We start from the raw sequence: 25,880 nt of genomic DNA, 5'->3' as shown, positions 1-25,880 counted from the left end.
TTCTTTTATGGTGTCCCTCTGGCCCCCATATACGTCTTGCCACAAACACCAGTTTCTATTTCCTACAAGCATTGTGTGATCTCACAGAGCCCTGGATTTACATATAACATACCAATGTCTGGTTAACCACTTCCCTCGCTGCTGGAAAACTCTGATGACTCAGAAATCATTTTAACACTACTCATTTCTGTCAGGCAAGCAGAATTATATGCATTTGTCTTTTAGGTCTTGAGAAGACTTATTTTGTAGATCTTGAGGCTATATTGCTTCTTAGGTAGCTCTTGCTCTATGGGATTTCCCTTACTTTTCCTAAAAGCAAATAAGTAGTGACAGAATCATTATGGCACAAAATTGAAGCTGCAAAGGGTAGATATTTCAACAGTGTTAAGCCTCCTGTTTGTATGCCCATGATCTCTCCTTTTCACTCATCTTTCTCTTTCTTGCTTCATAGCAAATATTAATTTTATCTACTGAATAACAAGCTCCTGCACATGGTGAGGAGCATGGGAATATGGTCTCACCATATTAGATTGACATGTACTTCCGAGGTGGCGCTAGTGATAAAGAAGCCGCTTGCCAATGCAGGAGATGCAAGATACACAGGTTCAATCCCTGGGTCGGGAAGATGCCCTGGAGGAGGAAATGGCACCACACTCCAGTATCTTTGCCTGGAAAATTCCATGGGTAGTGGAGCCTGGTGGGCTGCAGTCTATGTGGCCGCAAAGAGTTACACACAACTGAGCACACACACACGTATTAGATTGATATACTATAAGAACACAAGATGCAAAAAAGCAGGAGATTTTTGTTTCTCTAGGTCTATTAGGAAAAAATTTGAAGAAGGCTCTTATTGGTTTCCTTGTGATGTATGCTCACCTCTGGAGTTGTCACTGTGGCCAGGAAGATTGAGTACTAGGATTGTTTGTTGCTGACACATATCCTTCCCTGATGTGACCCAAGATTTAGGATATCTTCAGTGCCAGTTCCAGGCAGAGAAACTCTGGCCCTCTAGTAATACTACTTAAAAATAGAAGAATTGTATGAAGAACAAATTAGACAAAAAGGATTTATAAAAAGAAAAGCATATAAATGCTTTATCCAAAGATCCGAAAAATTTACCCTAAATGTATAATTATTCACTGTCCAGTGTTTCTTGAAAGGATTATTGTAGCTCCTTAAGGGAAAGGGGCTTCCCTTGTAGCTCAGTTGGTAAAAAAAACTGCCTGCAATCCAGGAGACCTGGGTTCAATTCCTGGGTCAGGAAGATCCCCTGGAGAAGGAAATGGCAACCCCCTCCAGTACTCTTGCCTGGAGAATCCTATGAACAGAGGAGCCTGGCAGGCTACAGTCCATGGGATCACAAGAATCTGACACAACTTAGTGACTAAACCTCCTCCAAGGGAAAGGGAACTTTAAAATGGAGTGAGTTTTCAATTATAGGTAATGAATTTGCAATTTTTCTATCTATAAGCACTAGGATAACCTTATATTGGTGAACAAACTCAGAAATGCAGTAGTGATTTGAGATTAAGAGTTCAGTCCTCAGAATTAGACTTATCTGGCTTTAAACTCCTAAATTAATCTAAAATCATCTGTTTGCTATGCTAACCATTGTCAAAGGATTTGTTGCCCAGGGGCACTGCCCTCTAGCTACTGAAGAATTCTCACTATATTACATTCTTGTCTTTCTGGAATCAGTTGTTCTTTAGGGCTTGGTTTCCTCCGGTGGACTGTAATAGATCAACCAGACAATAGTTCTATCAAGTGGGGACATGTTCCCCACACTGTTTGAAGGTTGATTTCAACTTTCCTTGATGTATGTTTCCACTCTACCATGCAGTTAGTGGGGCTTCCATGGTGGCTCAGAGGGTAAAGCGTCTGCCTGCAATGTGGGAGACTCCAGTTCGATCCCTGGGTTGGGAAGATCCCCTGGAGAAGGAAATGGCAACCCACTCCAGTACTCTTGCCTGGAGAATCCCATGGACAGAGAAGCCTGGTAGGCTACAGCCCAAGGGGTTACAAAGAGTCGGACATGACTGAGCGACTTCACTTTCACACAGTCAGTAACGCAATATCTTTACTTCAACCTTGACAGTGCTAGCACAGTTGGTGCATCAGACACTTTTTATTTAAGGGCCATAGTGTAATGTGACTCTCAGTGTGCCTATCATTAGAAGAAAACATTGCTTTCCCACCTCTCCTGTTTCCACATGGGAACATTACTGTACTTTGAGCCTTGATTTTGTTAATTACTCCATAGAGAAGGAAAACTGCTTTTTCTAATAGGAAAAACATTTTACTTGTGTGGCTGGCTCCCCTCCCTCTCCCTGCTGTGTGTGTGTGTGTGTGTGAGAGAGAGAGAGAGAGAGAGAGAGAGAGAGAGAGAGAGAGAGACCACAGTTGCCTATATCAAAGTACAGTCTAGGCTGCTCTCTCCAAACTGGATTAACCTTATTGGAACAGGCTCTTTCATCCTGGATCTTTTTGATGGAGTAGGGGGTGGAATGTGTAAGCTACAGTTCCCAATATGGCTCAAATCAGCAATAATTTAACATTTTTATATTTATGTAATAAACTTTTATGTCTTTACAACTTAAGCAGAGAACAAACGGGTTTTATTTAGTAGGTACTCTAAGATCAAGCTTTGGGACATCAGCTGGAAACTTTGAGAAAAAAGACACAAAGTAAAATTTGGGGGCCAAATAATTCATATCAGTAGGCAGTGTGGCTTTTAGGCATTATCGTCAGTAAGATTAGCATTAAGTGGTTTGCTGCTGCTGCTGCTAAGTCGCTTCAGTCGAGTCCGACTCTTTGCGACCCTATAGACGGCAGCCCACCAGGCTCTGCCGTCCCTAGGATTCTCTAGGCAAGAATAATGGAGTGGGTTGCCATTTCCTTCTCCAGTGCATGAAAGGGAAAAGTAAAACTGAAGTCGCTCAGTCGTGTCCGACTCATAGCGACCCCATGGATTGTAGCCTACACCAGGCTCCTCCATCCACAGGATTTTCCAGGCAAGAGTACTGGAGTGGGATGGCATTGCCTTCTCCGATTAAGTGGTTTAAATCTTAGCAATTTTCAGGGTTTCTGTTGTCCCATGTGGCTGAATTTTCATTGGCAGAGATGACACATTGTATGCAAAAGTAGGAAGTCAAGAAACACCTGGCGTAACAGGCAAGTTTGGCCTTGGAGTACAGAATGAAGCAGGGCAAAGGCTAATAGAGTTTTGCCACGAGAATGCACTGGTAATAGCAAACACCCTATTCCAACAACACAAGAGAAGACTCTACACGTGGACATCACTAGATGGTTAACACCAAAATCAGATTGATTATATTCTTTGCAGCCAAAGATGGAGAAGCTCTATAGAGTCAGCAAAAACAAGATCGGAAGCAGACTATGGCTCAGATCATGAACTGCTTATTGCCAAATTCAGACTTACATTGAAGAAAGTAGGGAAAACCACTAGACCATTCAGGTATGACCTAGATCAAATCCCTTATGAGTATACAGTGGAAGTGACAAATAGATTTAAGGGACTAGATCTGATAGACAGAGTGCCTGATGAACTATGGACAGAGGTTCGTGACATTGTACAGGAGACAGGGATCAAGAAAATCCCCATGGAAAAGAAATGTAAAAAAGCAAAATGGCTGTCTGAGGAGGCCTTACAGATAGCTGGGAAGAGAAGAGAAGCGAAAAGCAAAGGAGAAAAGAAAAGATATTCCCATCTCAATGCAGAGTTCCAAAGAATAGCAAAGAGAGATAAGAAAGCCTTCCTCAGCGATCAGTGCAAAGAAATAGAGGAAAACAACAGATTGGGAAAGACTAGAGATCTCTTCAAGAAAATTAGAGATACCAAAGGAACATTTCATGCAAAGATAGGCTCGATAAAGGACAGAAATGGTATGGACCTAACAGAAGCAGAAGATATTAAGAAGAGGTGGCAAGAATACACAGAAGAACTGTACAAAAAAGATCTTCACGACCCAGATAATCACGATGGTGTGATCACTCACCTAGAGCCAGACATCCTGGAATGTGAAGTCAAGTGGGCCTTAGAAAGCATCACTACGAACAAAGCTAGTGGAGGAATGGAATTCCAGTTGAGCTATTTCAAATCCTCAAAGGTGATGCTGTGAAAGTGCTGCACTCGATATGCCAGCAAATCTGGAAAACTCAGCAGTGGCCACAGGACTGGAAGAGTTCAGTCCTCGTTCCAATCCCAAAGAAAGGCAATGCCAAAGAATGCTCAAACTACCACACAATTGTACTCATCTCACATGCTAGTGAAGTAACGCTCAAAATTCTCCAAGCCAGGCTTCAGCAATATGTGAACCGTGAACTTCCAGATGTTCAAGCTGATTTTAGAAAAGGCAGAGGAACCAGAGATCAAATTGCCAATATCCGCTGGATCATCGAAAAAGCAAGAGAGTTCCAGAAAAACATCTATTTCTGCTTTATTGACTATGCCAAAGCCTTTGACTGTGTGGATCACAATAAACTGTGGAAAATTCTGAAAGAGATGGGAATACCAGACCATCTGATCTGCCTCTTGAGAAATGTGTATGCAGGTCAGGAAGCAACAGTTAGAACTGGACATGGAACAACAGACTGGTTCCAAATAGGAAAAGGAGTCCATCAAGGATGTATATTGTCACCCTGCTTATTTAACTTATATGCAGAGTACATCATGAGAAATGCTGGGCTGGAAGAAACACAAGCTGGAATCAAGATTGCCGGGAGAAATATCAATAACCTCAGATATGCGGATGACACCACCCTTATGGTAGAAAGTGAAGAAGAACTAAAGAGCCTCTTGATGAAGGTGAAAGAGTAGAGTGAAAAAGTTGGCTTAAAGCTCAACATTCAGAAAACTAAGATCATGGCATCTGGTCCCATCACTTCATGGCAAATAGATGGGGAAACAGTGGAAACAGTGTCAGACTTTATTTTTTTGGGCTCCAAAATCACTGCGGATGGTGATTGCAGCCATGAAATTAAAAGACGCTTACTCCTTGGAAGGAAGGTTATGGCCAACCTAGATAGCATATTTAAAAGCAGAGACATTACTTTGCCAACAAAAGTACGTCTAGTCAAGCCTATGGTTTTTCCAGTGGTCATGTATGGATGTGAGAGTTGGACGGTGAAGAAAGCTGAGCGCCACAGAATTGATGCTTTTGAACTATGGTGTTGGAGAAGACTCTTGAGAGTCCCTTGGACTGCAAGGAGAGCCAATCAATCCATCCTAAAGGAGATCAATCCTGGGTGTTCTTTCTAAGGTCTGATGTTGAAGCTGAAACTCCAATACTTTGGCCACCTCATGCGAAGTGTTGACTCATTGGAAAAGACCCTGATGCTGGGTAGGATTGGGGGCGGGAGGAGAAGGGGACGACAGAGGATGAGATGGTTGGATGGCATCACCGACTGGATGAACATGGGTTTGGATAGACTCCGGGAGTTGGTGATGGACAGGGAGGCCTGGCGTGCTGCAATTCATGGGGTCGCAGAGAGTCGGACACGACTGAGCGACTGAATTGAACTGACATGTAAGAAATAGACTTTGGTAAATCTGATGTCTGTGGAATTTTGAACTTGGCAGAACTTTGCGATTTTGACAGCATTGATCACAAGCTACTGGTTGTTTGTATCCAGTATGGGCATCAGCAGGGACAAGCCATGGACATGAGATTCCACAAGCCTGAGAATCAGGGCTCTTGATGTGTACTCTCTGCAGCTCAGCCCTGATTTCTTTAGGCATCTGTGTCATAGACACAGTAGCTGCATGGATTACTAGCAAAGAAAATCTTTGGGTTCCAGGGAAAGCTCACTTTGCAAAAGGCAGAGTCTCAAGTATTTCTTCTCTTGGAATTTTCATCTAGGTATGCAGGTCAGGGGACTGGGTTTTTGAACAGGAAAGATGCCTGAAATCTACAAGTATGTTAAAGGTTAAGGCTTAAATTGTTATCATCAGAGATACACAATGCTGGATGAGCTGCTCTAAATTCTGCCCTTCTCTCATGTTGTTTTTAATTGCCTCCAAGGCCAAGGAAAGGAACTTCCAGTTTCTCCACAGGGTGCTAAGGGCAATACTGAACTATGTGTTAATTAAACTCAGAACTTACTATGCTTTTAGATTTAAGGAACTGAAAATTAAGACTTATAAGGGTGGTAATTTGTATTTATAAATAAGAAAAATTGGATGTTCTTATTAATAAGAAAAATATATATATATATATATATATATATATATATATATATATATATATATATCTGCATGAAATGAAGCCGAGAAATAATACAATAAAAATGTTACAAGGGAGTGACATACCAAGATGGTGAATAGGAAGTCCTCATGACATGGGTTCAACAGCATCACACATATCAATTCTTTTTGTGAGAAATCAAGAAAATAGGTAAAGAGACTCCTACATTGCAGGTGACTGAAAAACTAGCAATCTCAAAACCAGGATGTTGCTAAGGAAAAGCAAAGACACCCTCTCAACAAAGTCCGCACCCACAGAACAGTGTGCTGTAACTGGAAGGAGGTTTTCGGTTTCCAGATTTTCCCCGAGGGGTGCAAGAGATAGACTTCGTATTTAACATCCTTCCTGAGTGCTACCTGAGGCACCGACTTTTCTCTCTCCTTCGTGAAGATCTCATGAGACCTAATGTTATGGGAGTCCCTCAGGGGCTACAGAGACCAAAACAGAAGTCAGAAGTAGCATGCAGGCATTCACTATATCTTTTCTCTCTGGCTTAATGCAGAATAAGTGGTTGTACACTCCAATTCCCAGCTTCCCTAGGAGGAGCAAATGTGTTGCACAGCACATACAATTTTCCAACATTTCTAGGTACACCAGAGAAACTGGCTTCTATCCTACTTGTCACAGAGATCAGACAGGGTCTAGCATATACCAACCAATTCCCTAGACGGTCAGTTCAGTTTAATTCAGTCTCTCAGTCATCTCTGACTCTTTGCGACCCCATGGGCTGAAGCACACCAGACCTCCCTGTCCATCACCAACTCCCAGAGTTTACTCAGACTCATATCCATTGAGACGGTGATGCCAAACAACCATCTCATCCTCTGTCATCCCCTTCTCCTCCCACCTTCAATCTTTCCCAACATCAGGGTCTTTTCAATTGAGTCAGTTCTTCACATCAAGTGGCCAAAGTTTTGGAGTTTCAGCTTCAGCATCAGTCCTTCCAATGGATAATCAATTGTAAAGGATTGATTTCCTTTAGGATTGACTGGTTGGATCTCCTTGCAGTCCAAGGGACTCTCACACCACAGTTCAAAAGCATCAATTCTTCAGCACTCAGCCTTCTTTATAGTCCAACTCTCACATCCATACATGACTACTGGAAAAACCATAGCTTTGACTAGACAGACCTTTGTTGGCAAAGTAATGTCTCTGCTTTTTAATATGCTTTCTAGGTTGGTCATAACTTTCCTTCTGAGGAGTAATTTAATTTCATGGCTGCAGTTACCATCTGCAGTGATTTTGGAGCCCCCCAAAATAAAGTCTGCCACTGTTTCCACTATTTCCCCATCTATTTGCCATGAAGTGATGGGACCAGATGCCATGATCTTAGTTTTCTGAATGTTGAGCTTTAAGCCAACTTTTTCACTCTACTCTTTCACTTTCATCAAGAGGCTCTTTAGTTCTTCTTCACTTTCTGCCTTTAGGGTGGTGTCATCTGCATATCTGAGGTTATTGATATGTCTCCTGGCAATTTTGATTCCAGCTTGTGCTTCATTCAGCCCAGTATTTCTCATGCTGTACTCTGCATATAAGTTAAATAAGCAGGGTGACAATATACATCCTTGATGGACTCCTTTTCCTATTTGGAACCAGTCTGTTGTTCCATGTCCAGTTCTAACTGTTGCTTCCTGACCTGCATACAGGTTTCTCAAGAGGCAGGTCAGGTGGTCTGGTATTCCCATCTCTTCCAGAATTTTCCACAGTTTATTGTGATCCACACAGTCAAAGGCTTTGGAATAGTCAATAAAGCAGAAGTAGATGTTCTTCTGGAACTCTCTTGCTTTTTTGATGTTCCAGTGGATGTTTACAATTTGATCTCTGGTTCCTCTGCCTTTTCTAAATCCAGCTTGAACATCTGGAAGTTCACGGTTCATGTACTGTTGAAGCCTGGCTTGGAGAGGGTACAGAGCATAAAACCAGGGTTTGAAGTAGTCGGTAAGTACTTGCCTCAGCTCCCTTCCTTGGCTAAGCACAGAGTGGGTAATAAATTCCAGTTCTCAACTTCTCCCTGAGGGGAGAAAGAATTTGACTTCACACCCAAGGTTTCAGCATCTCCAGGAGCCACTCAGAAGATGAGTTTCTTGCTTGTCTGTCTCCAAGTGCTAATGAGAGCATACTACTAGTACCAAGTTGAAAAAAACTCACAAAAGTTTAGGCCAGGTTGAAAGTGAAAGACTTTTCCTATATAAGGCCAATCTGGGAAGATTGGAAGAGGTGGCAGATTTGTTTTTTGTTTTGTTTTTTTAAGTATAGGTAGTAATCCAGGCCAAAGAAGATGAAGATACAGGGAAATATGATCTCAAGGAAAAAAATAGCTATTACTCCAGAAATCTACTCTAATGAGATAGTTACATAATTTACCTGACAGATAATTCAAACATGATAAAAATGAACAAAGAGAGGATCTCCACAAAGTGATAGGAAATTTTGAAAAGAACCAAATAGATATACTGGAGTTAAGGAATATGATAAATGGATTTTAAAGTTTAATGGGGGGTCGTTAACACCAGACTAGAAGACACAAAAGAGAGAATCCTAAAACTTGAAGATAGGTCACATAATATTATCTAGTCTGAGGAACATAAAGAAAAAGACTGACAACAACCAAAGAGATTTATGGGATGACATCAAGTAGATGATATGCACTATGAGAATCCTAGAAGAGGAGAGAGAGAAAGAGAATCTAAAAATTATTCAAAGAAATAATGACTGAAAACTTTTCAAATTTAGAAGAGGGAAATGGACATCAAATTGAAGAAGTTTAAGGGATTCCAATAAGTTGAATCCCAATAAATTTACACCAAGGCATCAAAATGTCAATATCAAAGACAGAGAATTTTGAAAGGAGCAAGAGAAAGGTAACTTGCCAAGTACAAGGGAACTGTATCAATGGGTTTTTCTGCAGAAACTTTCCAGACCAGAAGGGAGTGGGATGATATATTCAATATCCTAGGAAAAATTCCAACCCTGAATACCATACCTTATAAAACTCTCCTTGTACACTCATGGCTGATTCATGTCAATGTATGCAAAAACCACCACAATATTGTAAAGTAACTAGCCTCCAATTAAAATAAATAAATTAATTTGTAAATAAAAGACTCAACATTCAGCAAATGAAAAAAATTAATAAATAAAAGACTTTCTCAGACAAACGAAAGCTGAAGGACTTGCACCAGAATTACCTTACAAGAAATAACAAAAGGAAGCCTTCAACTTGAAATAAAAGATATTAAACAGCAATACAATAACATAGAAGGTAAATAATTCATTGGCAAAGATAAGAATATTGACAAACATAGAATAACATATGAGTGTATTAGCACTGGGTAAATCACCTTTAATTCTAGTATGAATATTTACAGGTATTAAAATAACTATAACTAAAATACACTAATGCTACACAATATATATAGATGTAAACTGTGATATCAATAACAAAGTGCTGGAGGGGAGTAAAAGTGTAAAAATTTTCTATGCAACAGAAGCTAAGTTGCTATAAGCTTAAAAGAGACATTTATAATTATGGTATTTTACATGAGTCCCGTTGTAACTACAAAGGAAGTAATGTTGCTGCTTTTTCAAATGAAAAATTACAAGGAATCAAAGAATATCAATACAAACAACCAAAATATAAAGAAATACAGCAAGAGAGGAAAAGGAGTCTTCTGTTAAGATCAGGAATAAGACAAGAAGGTCCACACTCAACCCTTCTATTCAACATATTAATGGAATCTTAGCCATAACTATTTGGTATTCAAATCAGAAAGACAGAAATACAGTTTTCCTATTTGCAGATGACTTCCATGGTAGCTCAGACGGTAAAGTGTCTGCCTACAATGCAGAAGACCAAGGTTCAATCCCTGGGTTGGGAAGATCCTCTGGAGAAGGAAATGGCAACCCACTCCGGTACTCTTGCCTGGAAAATCCCATGGACGGAGGAGCGTGGTTGGCTACAATCCAGGGGGTCACAAAGGGTCAGACACGACTGAGTGACGTCACTTATTTGCAGATGGCATGCTTTTAAATATAGAAAAAAACTATTCCAATGACAAAACATTAGAATTGATAAGTGAATTCAGTAAAGTTGCTGGACATAAAGTTAACAAACAAAAATTAGTTATATTTCCATATGCTACTTAAGGAATCTGAAAAAGAAATTGGAGAGACAATACCTCTTGTAAGAGTACCAAAAAGAATAAATTACCTAAGAATAAACTTAACAAAGGAACTTCACTTTCAGTGCGGTAAAGAAGATACGAAGAAATGGATAACTTGAGTTCATGGATTAGAAGACTCAATAATGTTAAAATATCCATATTACCCAAAGGGACTTACAGATACCATGCCATTCCTACAAAAATTCAAAAGGCCTTTTTTACAGTTATAGAAAAAAACCTCAAATATATATAAAACCACTAAAGACTCCAAATATCGAAAACAATCTTGAAAAAGAAAAAAGCTGGCTCATCACCTTGCTTGATTTCAACATATTTACAAAACTACCATAATTAAAACAGTATTATATATAGAAAACTCTAAAGACTCCATACAAAAACTACTAGAAAAATCCAGCAAGCTAGCAGGATACATGATTAACATACAGAAATTGGTTGCATTTATTTACACTAAAAATGAAATATCAGAAAGGAAATGTAAAAATACAATACCTTTTACAATTGTACCAAAAAATAAGATACTTAGGGATAAATCAGACCAAAGAGGTGAAACACTTATATGCTAAGTATTATAAAGCATTAATAAAGGAAATTGAAGATGATTCCAAGGAATGGAAAGAGCTCATGCTCTTGGATTAGAAGAATAAATATCATTAACATGGCCATACTACTTAAAGTAATCTACAGATTTAATGCAATTACTATCAAATTACTCATGACAGTTTTCTCAGAACTAGAACAAATAACCCTCAAGTTTTTATGGAACCATAAAAGATTCAGGATTGCCAAAGCAATCCTGAGGAGAAAGCAGGAAGCAGAAAGCATAACTCTCCTAGATTTCAGTCAATACTACAAAGCTATAGTAATCAAAATGGTGCAGTATTGGCACAAAAACAAACATATCACTCAATGGAAAAGAATAGAGAGTCCAGAAAAACACACACACACACACACACCCCTACAGCCAATTGGTATTGGACAAAAGATGCAATAATATACAATGGGGAAAAGACAAGCTCTTCAGCAAGGGGTTTGGGGAAAGTTGGACAGCTGCATATTAATCAATGAAGTTAGAACACATGCTCATATTATACACAAAAATAAACTCAAAATGGCTTAAAGACTTAAACAAAAGACATGATACCATAAAATTTCTAGAAGAGAACATAGGAAAAACATTCTCTAAAATAAATTGTACCAATGTTTTCTTAGGTCAGTCTACCAAGGCAATATAAAGAAAAGCAAAAATAAACAAGTGGGGCCTAGTCAACTTACAAGCTTTTGCACAGCAAAGGAAACCATATAGAAAATGAAAAGACAACCTATGAAATGGGAGAAAATATTTGCAAACAATGCAACCAACAAAGGCTTAATTTCCAAAATATACAAATAGTACATACAGCTCATCAACCAATAAACAAAGAATCCAATCAAAAAATGGGCAGAAGAAGACATTTCTCCAAAGAAGACATACAGAATGGCCAACAGTGAAACATCAACATCACTAATTATTAGAGAAATACAAGTCAAAACTACAATGAAGTACTACCTCACACCAGTCAGAGTGACCATCATTAAGATGTCTATAAATAATACATGCTGGAGAGGGTATGGAGAAGAGGGAACCCTTCTACATTGTTTGTAGGAATGAAATGTGGTACAGTTGCTATCAAAAAAAGTATGGAGGTTCTTCAAAAAATGAAAAGTAGAGTTGCCATGTGATCCAGCGATCCCATCTTGGGCATATATCTGAACAAAACTATAATTCGAAAAGATGCATGGACCCCTATGTTCACAGCAGCACTATTCACAATAGTCAAAACATGGACACAATTTAAATGTGCATCAACAGATGAATGGATAAAGAACATGTGTATGTATGTACAATGGAATATTACTCAGCCATAAAAAATAATGAAATAATGCCATCTGAGCAACATGGATTCAACTAGAGGTGATCATAGTAAATAAAGTAAATTAGAAAAAGAAAGAGAAATACTATTTGACATCACTTATATGTGGAATCAAAAATATGATATAAATAAACCTTTGTGAAACAAAACTAGACTCATAGACATAGAAAACAGACTCGTGGTTGCCAAGTCTGTGGTTACATATATATGGGTGTGTGTGTGGTGGTGGGGGTGTTAGTTACTCACTCGTATCTGACTCTCTATGACCCCATGGACTGTAGCCCACAAGCCTCCTCTGTCCATGGAATTCTCCAGGCAAGAATACTGCCATTCCCTTCTCCAGGGGATCTTCCTGAGCCAGGGATTGAACCCAGGTCTCCTGCATTATAGGCAGATTCTTTACGTCTGAGCCACCAGGGAAGTATATATATATATATGTATGCATGCTCAGTTGCTTCAGTCATGTCCCACTCTTTGCAACCTGGACTGTAGCTCACCAAGCTCCTCTGTCCATGAGATATCCAGGCAAGAATACTGGAGTGGGTTGCTATGTCCTCCTCCAGTGGATCTTCCCAACCCAGGAATCAAAGCCACATCTCTTACCTCTCTTGCATTGACAGGAGTGTTCTTTGACATTAGCTCATGTGGGGAGTTCCACATATATACACATACATAAATCAGAATCACTTTGAAATACATCTTAAACTAACACATTGTAAAGCAACTATACTCCAATAAAATATAAACAAACATGCAAAATAAAATGATGCTCAAAGTCACTAATCATTGGGGAAATACAACTGAAAATCATAAATAGTTGTTACCTCACATTTGTTAGCATGTCTAATATCAATAAAAACAAAAGACAACAAATCTTGGTGAGGATGCGGAGGAATTGTATCACTTGTACACTGCTAGTGAGAATGCAAAATGGCACAGCTGCTTTTGAAAACAGTACAAAATCTCTCAAGAAGTTAAGAACAGAATAATCCACTTGTGAGCAACTCCACTTCGGATTATTTACCTAAAAAAAAACTGAAATCAGAAATTTGAAGATGTATTAGCACCCCTATTTTCATTGCAATACCACTGACAATAATGAAAATGTTGTGAATATCCTAAATATACATTGATAGAAAATGGATTAAAAATGTGGTATCTACATACAAAGGAATATTATTCAGCCTTAAAAATCAAGGAAATCCTGCAATGTGTAACAGCGTGTAAGAACCTAAAGGACGTAATGATAAGTGAAATAAAACAGTCACATATGGACAAAATAGTCCATGATTCCACTTATATGAGTTACATAGTCAAATTCATAAAAGAAGAGTGTTGTGTTTACTAGGGGCTTGGGAGGGGAAATGTGGAGTTTGTGAATCACTGGGTACAGAATTTCAGTTATGCAAGTTGAATAAATTCTAGAGATCTGATATACAACTTTGTGCCTAAAGATAACACACTATATTATACAATTTAAAATATGTTAACTGGGTAGATCTCACGTTGTGTTCTTACCACAATATATTTCTTCTAAAAGTCAAACAAAACTTTAAATGTAACAGATGCAAAAATTAAGATGACAATTTAAAAGACCTGTGTCTCCAAGAATCATATCTGCAAATAATCAAAGAAAAACTGGATTGTTTGGAAAATATGCTTCATTATTACCATTAAAACAGGAGCAATAAAAGAATGTGAGTACAGTAAAGGAAAATAGATTGATAAACTGGAAGAAGAGAGATTTCTTTAGGAAAAATTTCGACTTCATAGAGAGCAGACAAGAGTAATATGAAGTAGAAATTGAGAAGTTGAATGTGTATATATACAAAGAAAACAAAAAAGAGGTTGTGTCAGATTTCTGTATCTAGTTTGAATTGATTTAGGACTGCCTGGATGAAAATAGTATTATAATTTATTTCATGGCTCTCCCCTCTCACGTCTAAACATTTGTTTCAGCCTAGAAGTTATTTTTACAAATGCTGAAACTTTCCTATTTTCTACACAAAATCCTTAGCATCAAATTCAAGGCCTCTCCAATGTGGATCTAACCAGTCTTCCTGATCATATCTCATTTGTTCAGGCATTCATTTTTTAATAGCATTTATTTGGAACTTACCAGTTGCCAGGCACTTTGCTAGCACATGGGAGACAAAGTTAACAAGACTTATGCAGCCTCCTGCAACAGAGATTTCCTGTCTTGATGGAAAGATAAATATTGTAGACAATCTCCAAAGCTGATTTTTGGATGGAAGTTTAATAAGAATAAAAGAGATATACAACCATACAAGGTCATATAACAAAGGCACTTAACCAAGCCTTCTCTGTCAAATAAGTGAGGAAATGGTAGTTAGATTTAGCTCTAAATTTGAGTAGGTATTAGCTGGAAGATAGAGAAGCTTTAGAGGTAGAGGGAGAGAGGTCTTTCCAAGAAAGAGGGGAAAGCATGTGAGAAGATCATGAGGTAGTCGGAAGCAGTCACTGCCCACTTATGGATGTAAAATGTGCTTAATATTCTACAGTTGGAGCTCAAGAGAACGCTCAAGGATTAGCAGCAAGTCAGGACTCAAATGACCAAGAGGAAGTTGGGTCATTACAGCTACTTGTCAAGCTGGGTGAAATGTAGAGATTAATTATGAGACCACAGGGGTTCTATACCAGAGGCAGTCATTACTTGAAGTGGTTGAAAGCAGGTGACTATTGATCCTAATGTAAGCGGAAATAAGAGATGAGGCTGGAAGTTTCCACAGGGGCATGATCATGTAGGTATGGGGGCGTTATGAGGCTTGCTGTCTTCACCTAGAGCAGCTGGAAACCAGTGATGTTTCCTAAAGTGGGGAAAAACAGGATCATACATGCATTCTATTTTTATTGAAGCATAGTTGACTTAAAATATATTGGTTTCAGGTGTGCAACAAGGTGATTTGATATTTTCATACAAAATGATCACCACTATGAGTCTAGTTAACATCTGTTACCAAAGTTTTTACAATTTTATTGTCTACTTTCCCTATGCTGTACATTATATCACCTAACTTATTTATTTTATAACTGGAAATTTGTTCCTCTTATTCCCCTTTACCTATTCCATCTGTCCCCTCACACCTCTTCCCTCTGATATACTTGCACTTTAAAAAAGATCAGCATAAAGTAAAGTATGGTTTATAAAGTGAAGTATGGTGGCCAGAGACATGCATGAACCAAGAAAGAGTGGATGGAGACTTGCTCTCATTCACAATTCCCTGAAGAAAAAAAAGGTGAAGGTGATAGTTGCTCAGTCATATCCGACTCTTTGTGACCCTGTGGACTACAGCCCACCAAGCTCCTCTGCCCTTGGCATTCTCTAGGCAATAATACTACAGAGAGTAGCCATTCCCTTCTCCAGGGTATCTTCCTGACCCAGGGATCGAACCCCTGTCTCCTGCCTTGCAGGAGGATTCATTATCATCTGAGCCACCAAGGAATCCCTACCTGTGCCTTAAGACTTGTCATCTCTGCTTCACTGCTCACTCTTTCTTCCTTTTGAAATATGCTGTCTCCTTCAACTCCTTTTCTATCTCAACATATTGAAATCCCATATGTCCTTCCTTGCCCAACCAAAATTCTGCTCCTTCATAACCTAATAGCAGTTAAACTCAAGATGGTTCTGAAAGATCACCTTATCCTCCAGGATTAAATAACTCTTACTCTCAGTAGACCCATTTGTACTTGGAACATTTCTGTACCACTTCATCATACATTAGTTTACATTTATTCTGTGTTAGCTGCAAGGATTTTTTTCTCATCCTCAATATTTATGCAGTCACATATCATATCTATCTCTGTGTATCCTTCTAGTGCCTAGGAGAGTGACTTACAAGTAGCAGATGGCAACTTAAAAAAAATTAGCCCTCTATCACACAGAGATTCTTAATGCCTGATTTTGAAGTATGTTAACAGAGACTTCCAGATGGAGAGTTCAGCAGAGAACCCAACTGCTTTCTGCATAGATTGTTTAGTTACTCCATTGCTGGGCTGCCAATATCATTTGATCCACATGTTAAGACTGGGTTTTTAGAGATTTCTTCAATTAGTATTTGCCTCTCCAATTGAAAAATAAATGCAATCTTTTAAATGTTTTACTTCCAGAGTTAGTAAATGCTGCTTTTATGGTTGACAGATGTGATTAATGAAATCCATTAGAAAAAAAAAAAGAAACAAAAATAATTGCTTTGTGAAACGGAAAATGGTAATTGCTAGAGACCAAACAAGAATCGCTGTGCTTGGATGGGCAGTGCTAAACTATGTAATTGCTTAGTGCTCGCCCTTTGTGTTTTTACGGGAGTGACAACCAGTGCCTTCTTGTCGGTCCACAGCTTTATTTGTACCATACACCTGCTGCTTTTGAATACAATAATTAAATCATTTAATGTACAATTCTATACCTTCTTTCAAACTATCATAACTCTGCTTAGTTAAAAAGAATAAAAATGACAGCTTACAAAGTATCTGTTTGGGGTTGTGCTATTTAGTTACTGAGATAAATCTCTTAATGACCACATGTGTATAAAAACATCTTACTTCCTCCGAAGGGCAGCCTCCTTAGGTACTTGTGTTGTTTTTCTCCAACCTATTTTATCTGACACCAACCATAGGTTTCATATTTCCAAGTAAAGTATAACATCTCTCAAGGTTTGTTGACATGTTTCCAATCCTGTGGGTGTCTCCCAGGCAACAGAATTTTAGGGGGCCTAAACATAGTCTATGACAAACATATGGAAACTGAGATGTTGATCAAATGAACAGTGCAAGTAGAAACTAGAAAAGCGACAGGCCTTATATAGATGCTTGTCACCTAATGTTACTGCAAGAGTCAAGTAGTGAAAATTGCCTGCTGATGTAACAGCCTGTAACAGGGAGAGCCAGAGGCAGGCTGTGGGGCTGGCTGCTTTGACCAGTGTAGGCAGAATAATTTCCCTAACTTCCCAAATATGGCCACATCCTAATTCCCAGAAACTATAATTATGTTAGGTGACATGAAAAGGGGGGATTAAGGTTGCTAATCAGCTGACTTTAAAATAAGATTACCCTGAATTATCTAGGTGAATCCAGTATAATCACAAGGATCCTTAAAATCGGCAAAAGGAGAGGTCTGAGGGTCAGAGAGAGCTGTGACTATAAAGAGACAGTCAGAGACAAATGCAGCATTGCTGGCTTTGAAGATGGGGAGGGGATCCAAGAGCTAAGGAAGGCTGACAGCCTGTTCAAGAGAAGGAAGGAAATGAATTCTCCCCTAGAATTTCCAGAAAGAAATGCAGTTTTGCCAGCACCTTAATTTTTGCCCAGTGAGACCTGGTTTGATTTCTGACCTCCAGCAATGCATGGTAACAAATCTGTGTTGTTTTTGAGCCATGAAATTTGAGGTAATTTGTTACGGCCACAATAGGGAAATAATACAACTAGCATTGTCTGTTTTTTTTCTTCACTGTTACAGGGCTCGGAGCCTCAAGGGATCCTCAGGATTAAAAGAAGCTGTAAAAAGATGATTCACTCTGCATGTGCAGAGCAGGTGGGAAAATGGAACTGTATTAAGTCCAGTAGTTTTTAGACCTTGGAGATCCAATATACAGTGGTTTGGGCTAACACAAAAATATAGGACAGGAGTACTCCCTGACATAGGAGGGATTTTTATAAAACCAACACCACCCGCTTTTCACAATCTTCACCCCAGAATTTTCCTGAGGCATCTAGATGGAAGGCCTAATATGCATATATGAGTATCTGAGGCCAAAAGATGTTTCTCAAGAGTCACACCTCCCAATCATCCCCTTTCCATATGCCAGACACTGGCTGGTGATGCTGACATTCTTGTCCTAAAAACTGAGACAGGTCACTATGGTACAAAATGGAAAATCGGGCTCTCAATGAGTTGCATGTAGCCTGTAATTGTGAGCCATGAAATGGATTTGAAAGCAAAGTGGTAGCCAGAGTCAGTAGGTAACATTACTGACAAACTCCATCATCTCAAATATCCCCAGATCCAGGGCTCCCTGTCTCTGGCTTAGACACACTGTCTTTGTATGCTGGAGCAGAGCCAGACTACACATCTCACTCAAATTCCTGCCTTAAGATTCATTGCTTCTGGAGGTTCCTCCAGATCCTGGGCATTGGTTATAAAATGGAGATGGAAACTAAAGTTGAAGAGCATATTTAAGTTTGGAAGAACATCATGCATTGTTATAGACAAGCCCTGCTATGAAGAGAATAGTGGAACAGGTATGTTGTGATAAGAGGTATAATAGTAAAAGTACTTTTCTAATAGTAAAAGTATTTTCTATCATGAAAATAATGTAATTTCATTAAGCTATGGTCAGGAGGCTATGCCAACTTGGTCTTAGAGAAAGGTAGATGTGAATATGAAAGACGGTAGACTAAAACCAGCCAAAATTAGGATACTAACAAGTATCTGAATTTGGATGTCTGTGTGCTTGCAAGTCCAAGAAAAAACAGATATTGGTCAGACACACACATGCACAAACACACACAGATATCTTAAGGAAAAGAACATAGAATGACATTACAGGTAATATTGTCATGAATTATGGGCATAACTGTGAGAAATGGTAAAACCAGGGATTTGGGCTATAACAGACCTTTGAGTCACCCAGGTTTGTGTACAAGATCCATGTTTGTGCACTGGACTAATAAGATTTTATTTATATAGCATTCAATGTTTTGAATAGAGAAAAAGAGGCAATCAAAATGCTTACGCAAGAAGCCTAATACAAGGGGTTAAAGTGGGGGGTGTATTGTAGTTATTTTTTTTTTTCATTAGCCACTCATATCCAGAGACTAAGGGAGAGTCTAATTGAATCCTGTGTGGCCTATCTCCTCTGCAAATCACAAAATTCCCAGGAGAGAAATGCATCTAAGATATTAATACATAAAGTGTTTAGTCACTCAGTCATGTTTGACTCTTTGTAATCCCATAGCCTATAGGCTATCAGGCTCCTCTGTCTATGGAATTCTCCAGGCAAGAATACTGGAGTGTGTTGCCATTTCTTTCTCCAGGGGATCTTCCCTACCCAGCGATCGAACACAGGTCTCCTGCATTGCTGGCAGTTTCTTTACCATCTGAGCCACCAGGGAAGCCCTAATACATAAAGACTGAGAAGCAAATCCACCCCTCCTTTGTTATTAGCTGAGTCTCCTGTAATATTTCCTACAGTAGAACTCTAGTAAAGCTTGATCTGAAATCTCAGTTCAATTTGGATGCCTCATCCAAGTGTTAAATCATAGAATCTTATCATTCTTTGATCAGCCACATGGTATAGAAGAAACACAAAGCAACCAATACAGCAAACACTCTGTTTTAGTCTAAAACAGAGTGTGATCAGAATCTAAAGAGACCTTGGCTCCAGTTCAGCATAGGTTCTAGTACACAGAAGAAAAGATAAGAAAAAGGAGATATGAGCACAGGAAATTTTAGCACAATTATTTTATGCATTTATAAAATAGAGTCTAAATTTTATCTTGCCACTTAACCAATTACATTAATATTTCCTACCCTTAAAGCAGCACAGATTAAGGTAGGCAGTGAAAAGGAATAGATATGCTTTCTTTCATAATTTTTAGTAGTAAACGTGGAATGCTTTGGTGTGATTGTCTTGGCAGTACTACCATTCAAAGTGCATCAGTTAGGACAGACCTGGTAGCTATAACAGATACTCCCCCTAAATTTCAGGTTCTTAAAGATGGGATTTTATTTCTTCCTCATGTAACACTCCACATGGAAAATCAAAGATCTAAGCTCTTTTCCATGACTGAGAGACTTTCACTCACTTTCACAAATTCCTTCCATTCTGTGGTTCATCTCCTAGCCATGGGGTCATCATCTGCTTACAGCCAGTAGAAGAAAAAGAGTAGAGAAGGCATGCTTACTTCTTTACCAGGAAGAAGTGACTCCATGTCACTCCCCACCTTCCATTGATTAGAACATGGCCATATCTGGATGGAAGTATGACCAGAATATACTGTCCCTGCCTGGGTAGCCACCCCACAGTGACAAGGTTATACCATGGAAGGCGAAACACAAAGGTTTGCTTTTGACAGCCAATTACCACATACATCTTTGGCAACTCACTAAGCAATTCATGGGGATACTTCTGTCTGAGAAATTTTCTCCTTGGTGTCTGAAACCTATGGCTAAATTCTCTATATCATTCTGATCCCTACTGCCACCTTAAGCAATTTTCTTTAATTTACTATTTGCTTAAATAAGTCTTGGTGGAAGCATCTATTTTGAGTTTCCCTGTTAGAAATAAACATGGGAACTACCACTTTACTCTGCAAGCTATAGGTAAAAAGAGCTATTGAATTAAAAACAAGAAAAGACACTGTCAATCTTTTCTTCTTCCCTAGTCAGTCAGGTGTTCTGATTAAATATCTAAATTATCATTGCAGTGAGAGGAGAAAGGAAAAGGGGTCAGAATCAGAATAATGAGCTCATTCTCTGATGGCCTTTCTTCCATTCAGTTTGCTGTTTAAATCTAAATCAGAAAAATAAATATCAGACAAATTCATACCTATAGGCTATGTGGCCATAAGGTCACATTCAATTTACAATGTGTAGGGGTTTGTGCAAGAGGAGAAGGGGGCAATCCCCCCTCTTCATCTCTCATCCATATTGACTGAGCCTTATAATTCTAAAACTGTCGATTAGTACAGAATATGGACACAGTTTTTCATCCACCTGCATTCTCCTACTACTACAACCTGGGTGAGTTTAGAAATAAGGACTCATCAGTGCTGAAAATATTGTGAAGAAATGCTTAGATCCTAAAGAAAAACAAATATGTTTAATATATAAAATATTGAAAAAGTGTAAGAGAATATCACTTATTTTCATTCCCAGAGTATAATATTTTAATAGTCTTTTAAATTGAAATTTTAAAATAGCTCAATATAGAAACAGCACCCTATTTAGGAAAGTGCAAGTTTCAGCATTTTCCTTCATAGGTATATAATATGAAGACTAATACATAGATAGCAAATCAATTGCTAAAAATTTCCAATCAATCTGGACCTTAATACATAGAGCAAAATGATGAAGATTGCTTTGTAAAGACACTGAGAAACAATCAAAATGAAGACAGCTCTCTAATCCTGGTATTATGCAAAAACATCAATAACTTTGGGGGCCAAATTAAGCATTAATAATTAGTCATATGAAAGGCAGGGAAAGTGGCTTCAAGTGATGTCTTAGTTTGGGCTGCTGTAACAGAGTACATCAAACTGAGTGGCTAAGATAAACAAAACAAAACAAAACAAAACAGTTTTCATAATCCTGGAGGCTGGAACTCCAAGATCAGGGTGCCAGCATAGTCAGGTTCTTGGTGAGGGCCTTTTCCTGGTTACATACTCAAATGACCTTCCTTGATGGATGCATGCATAGAGAGTGATCTCGTGTTTCTTCCTCTTTTTATAAGGGCATTGATTTCACCATAGGGCTCTCCTTCTTTAGGAACTCATCAAATCCTAATTATTTCCCAAGGTTCCAGATACCACCACACTGGGAATTAGGGCTTCAACATACAAATTTTCAGAGGATGCAAACATTCAATCCAAAACATCTGGCAAACACTAAAGCAGTGCTACTTACACAGTTCATGTGTCCTGGGTAAATTTCTATGCCAATCTTCCAATAATGCCAAAAAGCCTCATCTCTGACTCTGTCTCTCTGCCTCTGTTTCTCTCTGTCTCTTTCCATCTCTTTCTTTTTCCTTCCCCACTTCTTTTATTTTCCCTTTCTCTATGAAAACTTCTACATGCTCCTTTACAGAGAGGGTGTGTGTGTGTGTGCATGTGTGCACACACACGTGCTAAGTTGCTTCAGTCATATCCAATTCTGTGCAACCCCATGGACTGTAGCCCACCAGGCTCCTCTGTCCTTGGGATTCTCTAGACAAGAATGCTGGGATGGGTTGCAATGCCCTCCTCCAGGGGATCTTCCCAACCCAGGGATTGAACCCACATTTCTTACATATCCTGCATTGGCAGGCAGGTTCTTTACCACTAGTGCCACCTGGGAAGCCCTACAGAGACAGCCTGCATGTGTGCTATGTTGCTTCAGTCATGTTCAACTCTTTGTAACCCTATGGACTATAGCCTATCAGGCTCCTCTGCCCATGGGATTCTCCAGGCAAGAATACTGGAATGGGTTGCCATGCCCTTCTCCAGGGGATCTTCCCAACCCAGCGGTCTTCTGTGTATTCATTCTCTCATTTATAAAATAGGACCAAGAATAATTCTAGGTTGCTGTGAAAATTAAATAAGACTTCAATAGTAATGGATTTAGCAAAGTATTTGGTGCGTGGTAGCGATCCAAATATGTTAGCAATAATAATGTTAATGTGATGATTATCAAAGAAAATGTATACCAGAGAGAGTTAAAGATACAAGAAAGACTTCACTCAAGATTACTGCAGTACTGGAGGGAGAATGAAATTCACTGAAAAAAAAAAAAGCAGGAGTGGTTTTTAAGCATGGGGTGAGCTAGTAGATTAGTACTGGAGAATGTTGTGGGAGTAGGAGGTCAATCTAATCAGGCCATGCATGTTTGCTATTTGGCCTGATGTAAGCTCCCACCCTCCCACAGAGACTAGGAGATAGGACTGTATCTCCTTTGATGATTCCATTTGAAAAAACGGCTCCCAGGGCTATGAGAAAGTCATTCCTGGGTTGTAAAACTGGCAAAAGAGGCTGGGTGAAGAATTATGTCTTAAAGGGGCAGAGAAAAAATACGCAATGAAAAGTTTACTTCAGTAACTATTCTAGGAAAAAGGAGGGGGAAGCCTCAAGCCAGGAAACAGATTGTCTAAAGTTTAGTCAAATTGAAGGGTCATCTTGTTGATAATATTCAGAATGAAGGTAAAAGTAACTGCAAACACACATGGATTATGAGGACAATGAATTAACAGCAAAATCATGTATAATTCATATTCATTTTCTTTTAGATAAATGACACAATTCGAGCCCAAAGATCTCATTGTGAGCACTTGTGGGGTGTTAATTACATAGGTTGAAAGCCTCATCAATAAATCAGATTTCTGTTCTTTTTAATTTATAAATTCAGAGATTTAACACCAAAGTCAGCCACAGGGCATATGAATTATGGGAATTGAGAGAGAATGTATAACCCATTAGTGTCTCATACCTGGGTTAAAATATTTGTACTTTCATAGATAAATCCTCTTTATCCACCTCTAACTTGACATATGAATGTGTTATTAGGATATTTCCAATATTAACCCTGTTTAGATAGCCTCAGGCACCCTGAGAAGAATATCATAATAACTACTCATTGTTTAAAGGGTTGACAAGATTTGAGTCTGAAAATATTTCCTCTTCATGGTCTATGAAATTTCCTTTCTTGAGTTGTGTTGAAGCTGAAGTTAATTTTGATTATGGGTAGAAAAGGCCACCCATTCTCAGCAACTAGACTAACAGGAATATGTAAATGAATTGAGTGTGCTGGCAAAATTAGATAGAAAAATGCAAATACCCTGGCAATTAGGTATTTAAGTCAAAGGAATATATGCAAATCACTTAGTTTTCACACTAGAAACTTATATTAAAATTCTGTTTTTGAATTTAGGAAAATGTTAATTATTTCTTTCATGCTTAAGATGTAAATGAGTTTTTCCTGTAATCATATCCAGAATAATTGTTTTAAAATATGCTAAACAATAGCACAATAGACAACGTTTAGTATTGAGAGTGGGATCATCTGTGTTCATAAACAACTTCATCTCACGTGACCTTTGACAAATCTCTTATATTTCTGGGCCTCAGGTTTTCATCTGTGAGAAAAATTGATGGAGGTGGCATGACATTTAAAACTAATTTTTAAATTTCAAAGTAGTGAACACATTTCACTGTGGTCATTTTGGGGTTCCATGTGAAACTCACTTGAATTCGAGATATATCTCATCTTGATTTTTTCTGTGAAACTATCATAGGTGAAATCTAGGGTCTGTCTACATGAGATTGCCTTCAGCCCTGATTCAAGCCTGGAGGAAACTGAAAGTCCTGTCTCAGACTTCTGTGAATGTGTAGTGAACTTAGCTTCTCAAGGTGGTCTCTGCTTACTCCTACTTCTGCTTGTGCTTTCCCTGGTCTTCACTGAGTACTTTTGATGGAAAATTATTTCTTCTTCATTGTTTTCCAAAAACAAAATGACAAAAAGAAATAAAAATGCACAGAAAACATTTTAGTAGATTTTACAGACTACTTTGGAGTCCCACAGTTTAAATAGTATAGAAAGCATTCAATTCTTGTCACTTTAGCCCTACTGCCACTGGAGCTTACTGACCTATATGCAAGCATCTAATTGTCTTGATGCTATTCCTCCTCTTCTAGCTGCACTTTTCTCTCAGGAGACAATAACAGTATCAAAACCCCTCAAAAAACAAATAAAAATTTCTATTTTTTCATATAGAGAAACAATTTTATTTTTGTTGCTTTAGTTCTACTTGATCTGCAAGCCTTTAGGGTCTCACGTTGTATTACAGTGGATTGTCCTGATGTTTATCAAACAGTATCAGACTTAAAAAATAAATGCTTAGGTGCTAGTTGCTATAATTAAAAAGTTACTTCATCTTGTTATTCAAGGAAGAGCTGTAATCATTAAAACAATTTTTTGGAAAACATTAATAAACGTTTTGTCTTTCTCTAAAGAGGATAATGGTCTATAATGTCATTTTAGATAATTTTAGATCAGGAGTTCAGAGCCCTCTTAGTGTCTAATGTGAGATAGATAGCTTTTTTGGAGTCAGTTCTGAATGTGTGTACGTGGTTCATTTTCATAATACTGTTATATAATCCTAGGTTTTATAGAGGCCTTTCTTGGTGTAACTGGAGATGCTATTCAAGATAATAATTTTCTAGTAGTAGTAATTATAAATGATTAATTAAGTTATATATAAGATTCATAAGGTCTTATTTCCTCTTCTATTCTCAGAGCCATGTTCAATGCCCAGTGCTGACTACAAATTCAATAAAGCATGTCAAGTGATGACAGAATGAACAAATGAAGCAGAAACAGCATTTCATCAGTAGCCATAATATCAGTGCATCCTTTTGGGAATTCTGACATCTGACTCTATCAATATTGCTTGATATTCATTTTGCAAGTATTACTTAATATAAGTCTGTATCCTCCTTTTTATCCCAATGCATTCAATCTCTTTTTACCATTCTCTTTCTCTTTTCACCATTCTCTTTCTCTTTTCTTGGTCTCCTTTTTCACCTTCTTACTTGAGAATTAAATATTAGAAATGCTGATTCAATCTCCTAGAAGAATAAAACCAGATGAAGCATCTGAAAGCCTCTATTAAACATGTGACTAACTGTTTGGTCCCAATCACCATAGGCATTAATGAAGGCATCTGTTGGTATGAACATGTGCAGGAGGAGTGGGAAGCACTGCTGTATGAAAGGATAGGAGCTGCCCTGCACATCCACCTCACTCTGCCTGTTCTCTG

The 25,880-nt window shown here is 38.4% G+C and overlaps 1 protein-coding gene and 1 long non-coding RNA gene across 2 annotated transcripts in view; one reads left to right on the top strand and one right to left on the bottom strand.

Moving 5' to 3' along the window:
* ARAP2 (ArfGAP with RhoGAP domain, ankyrin repeat and PH domain 2) overlaps window positions 1-25,880 on the bottom strand; it is a 795,317-nt gene that overhangs the window by 552,502 nt on the left and 216,935 nt on the right. The window lies entirely within an intron of this gene.
* On the top strand, window positions 17,081-25,734 carry LOC145521049 (uncharacterized). Its single transcript, XR_014065059.1, has 4 exons — window positions 17,081-17,295; window positions 17,831-17,905; window positions 18,375-18,612; window positions 25,358-25,734. It is a non-coding gene; the product is annotated as an uncharacterized LOC145521049 (long non-coding RNA).

Source organism: Giraffa tippelskirchi, chromosome 1, assembly GCF_054371585.1.
Source record: "Giraffa tippelskirchi isolate mGirTip1 chromosome 1, T2T-mGirTip1v1.2.pri, whole genome shotgun sequence".
In the NCBI taxonomy this organism is placed as follows: Eukaryota; Metazoa; Chordata; class Mammalia; order Artiodactyla; family Giraffidae; genus Giraffa; species Giraffa tippelskirchi.
Note: the sequence above shows the minus strand (reverse complement) of the source record. Positions and strands in the feature narration are given on the sequence as shown.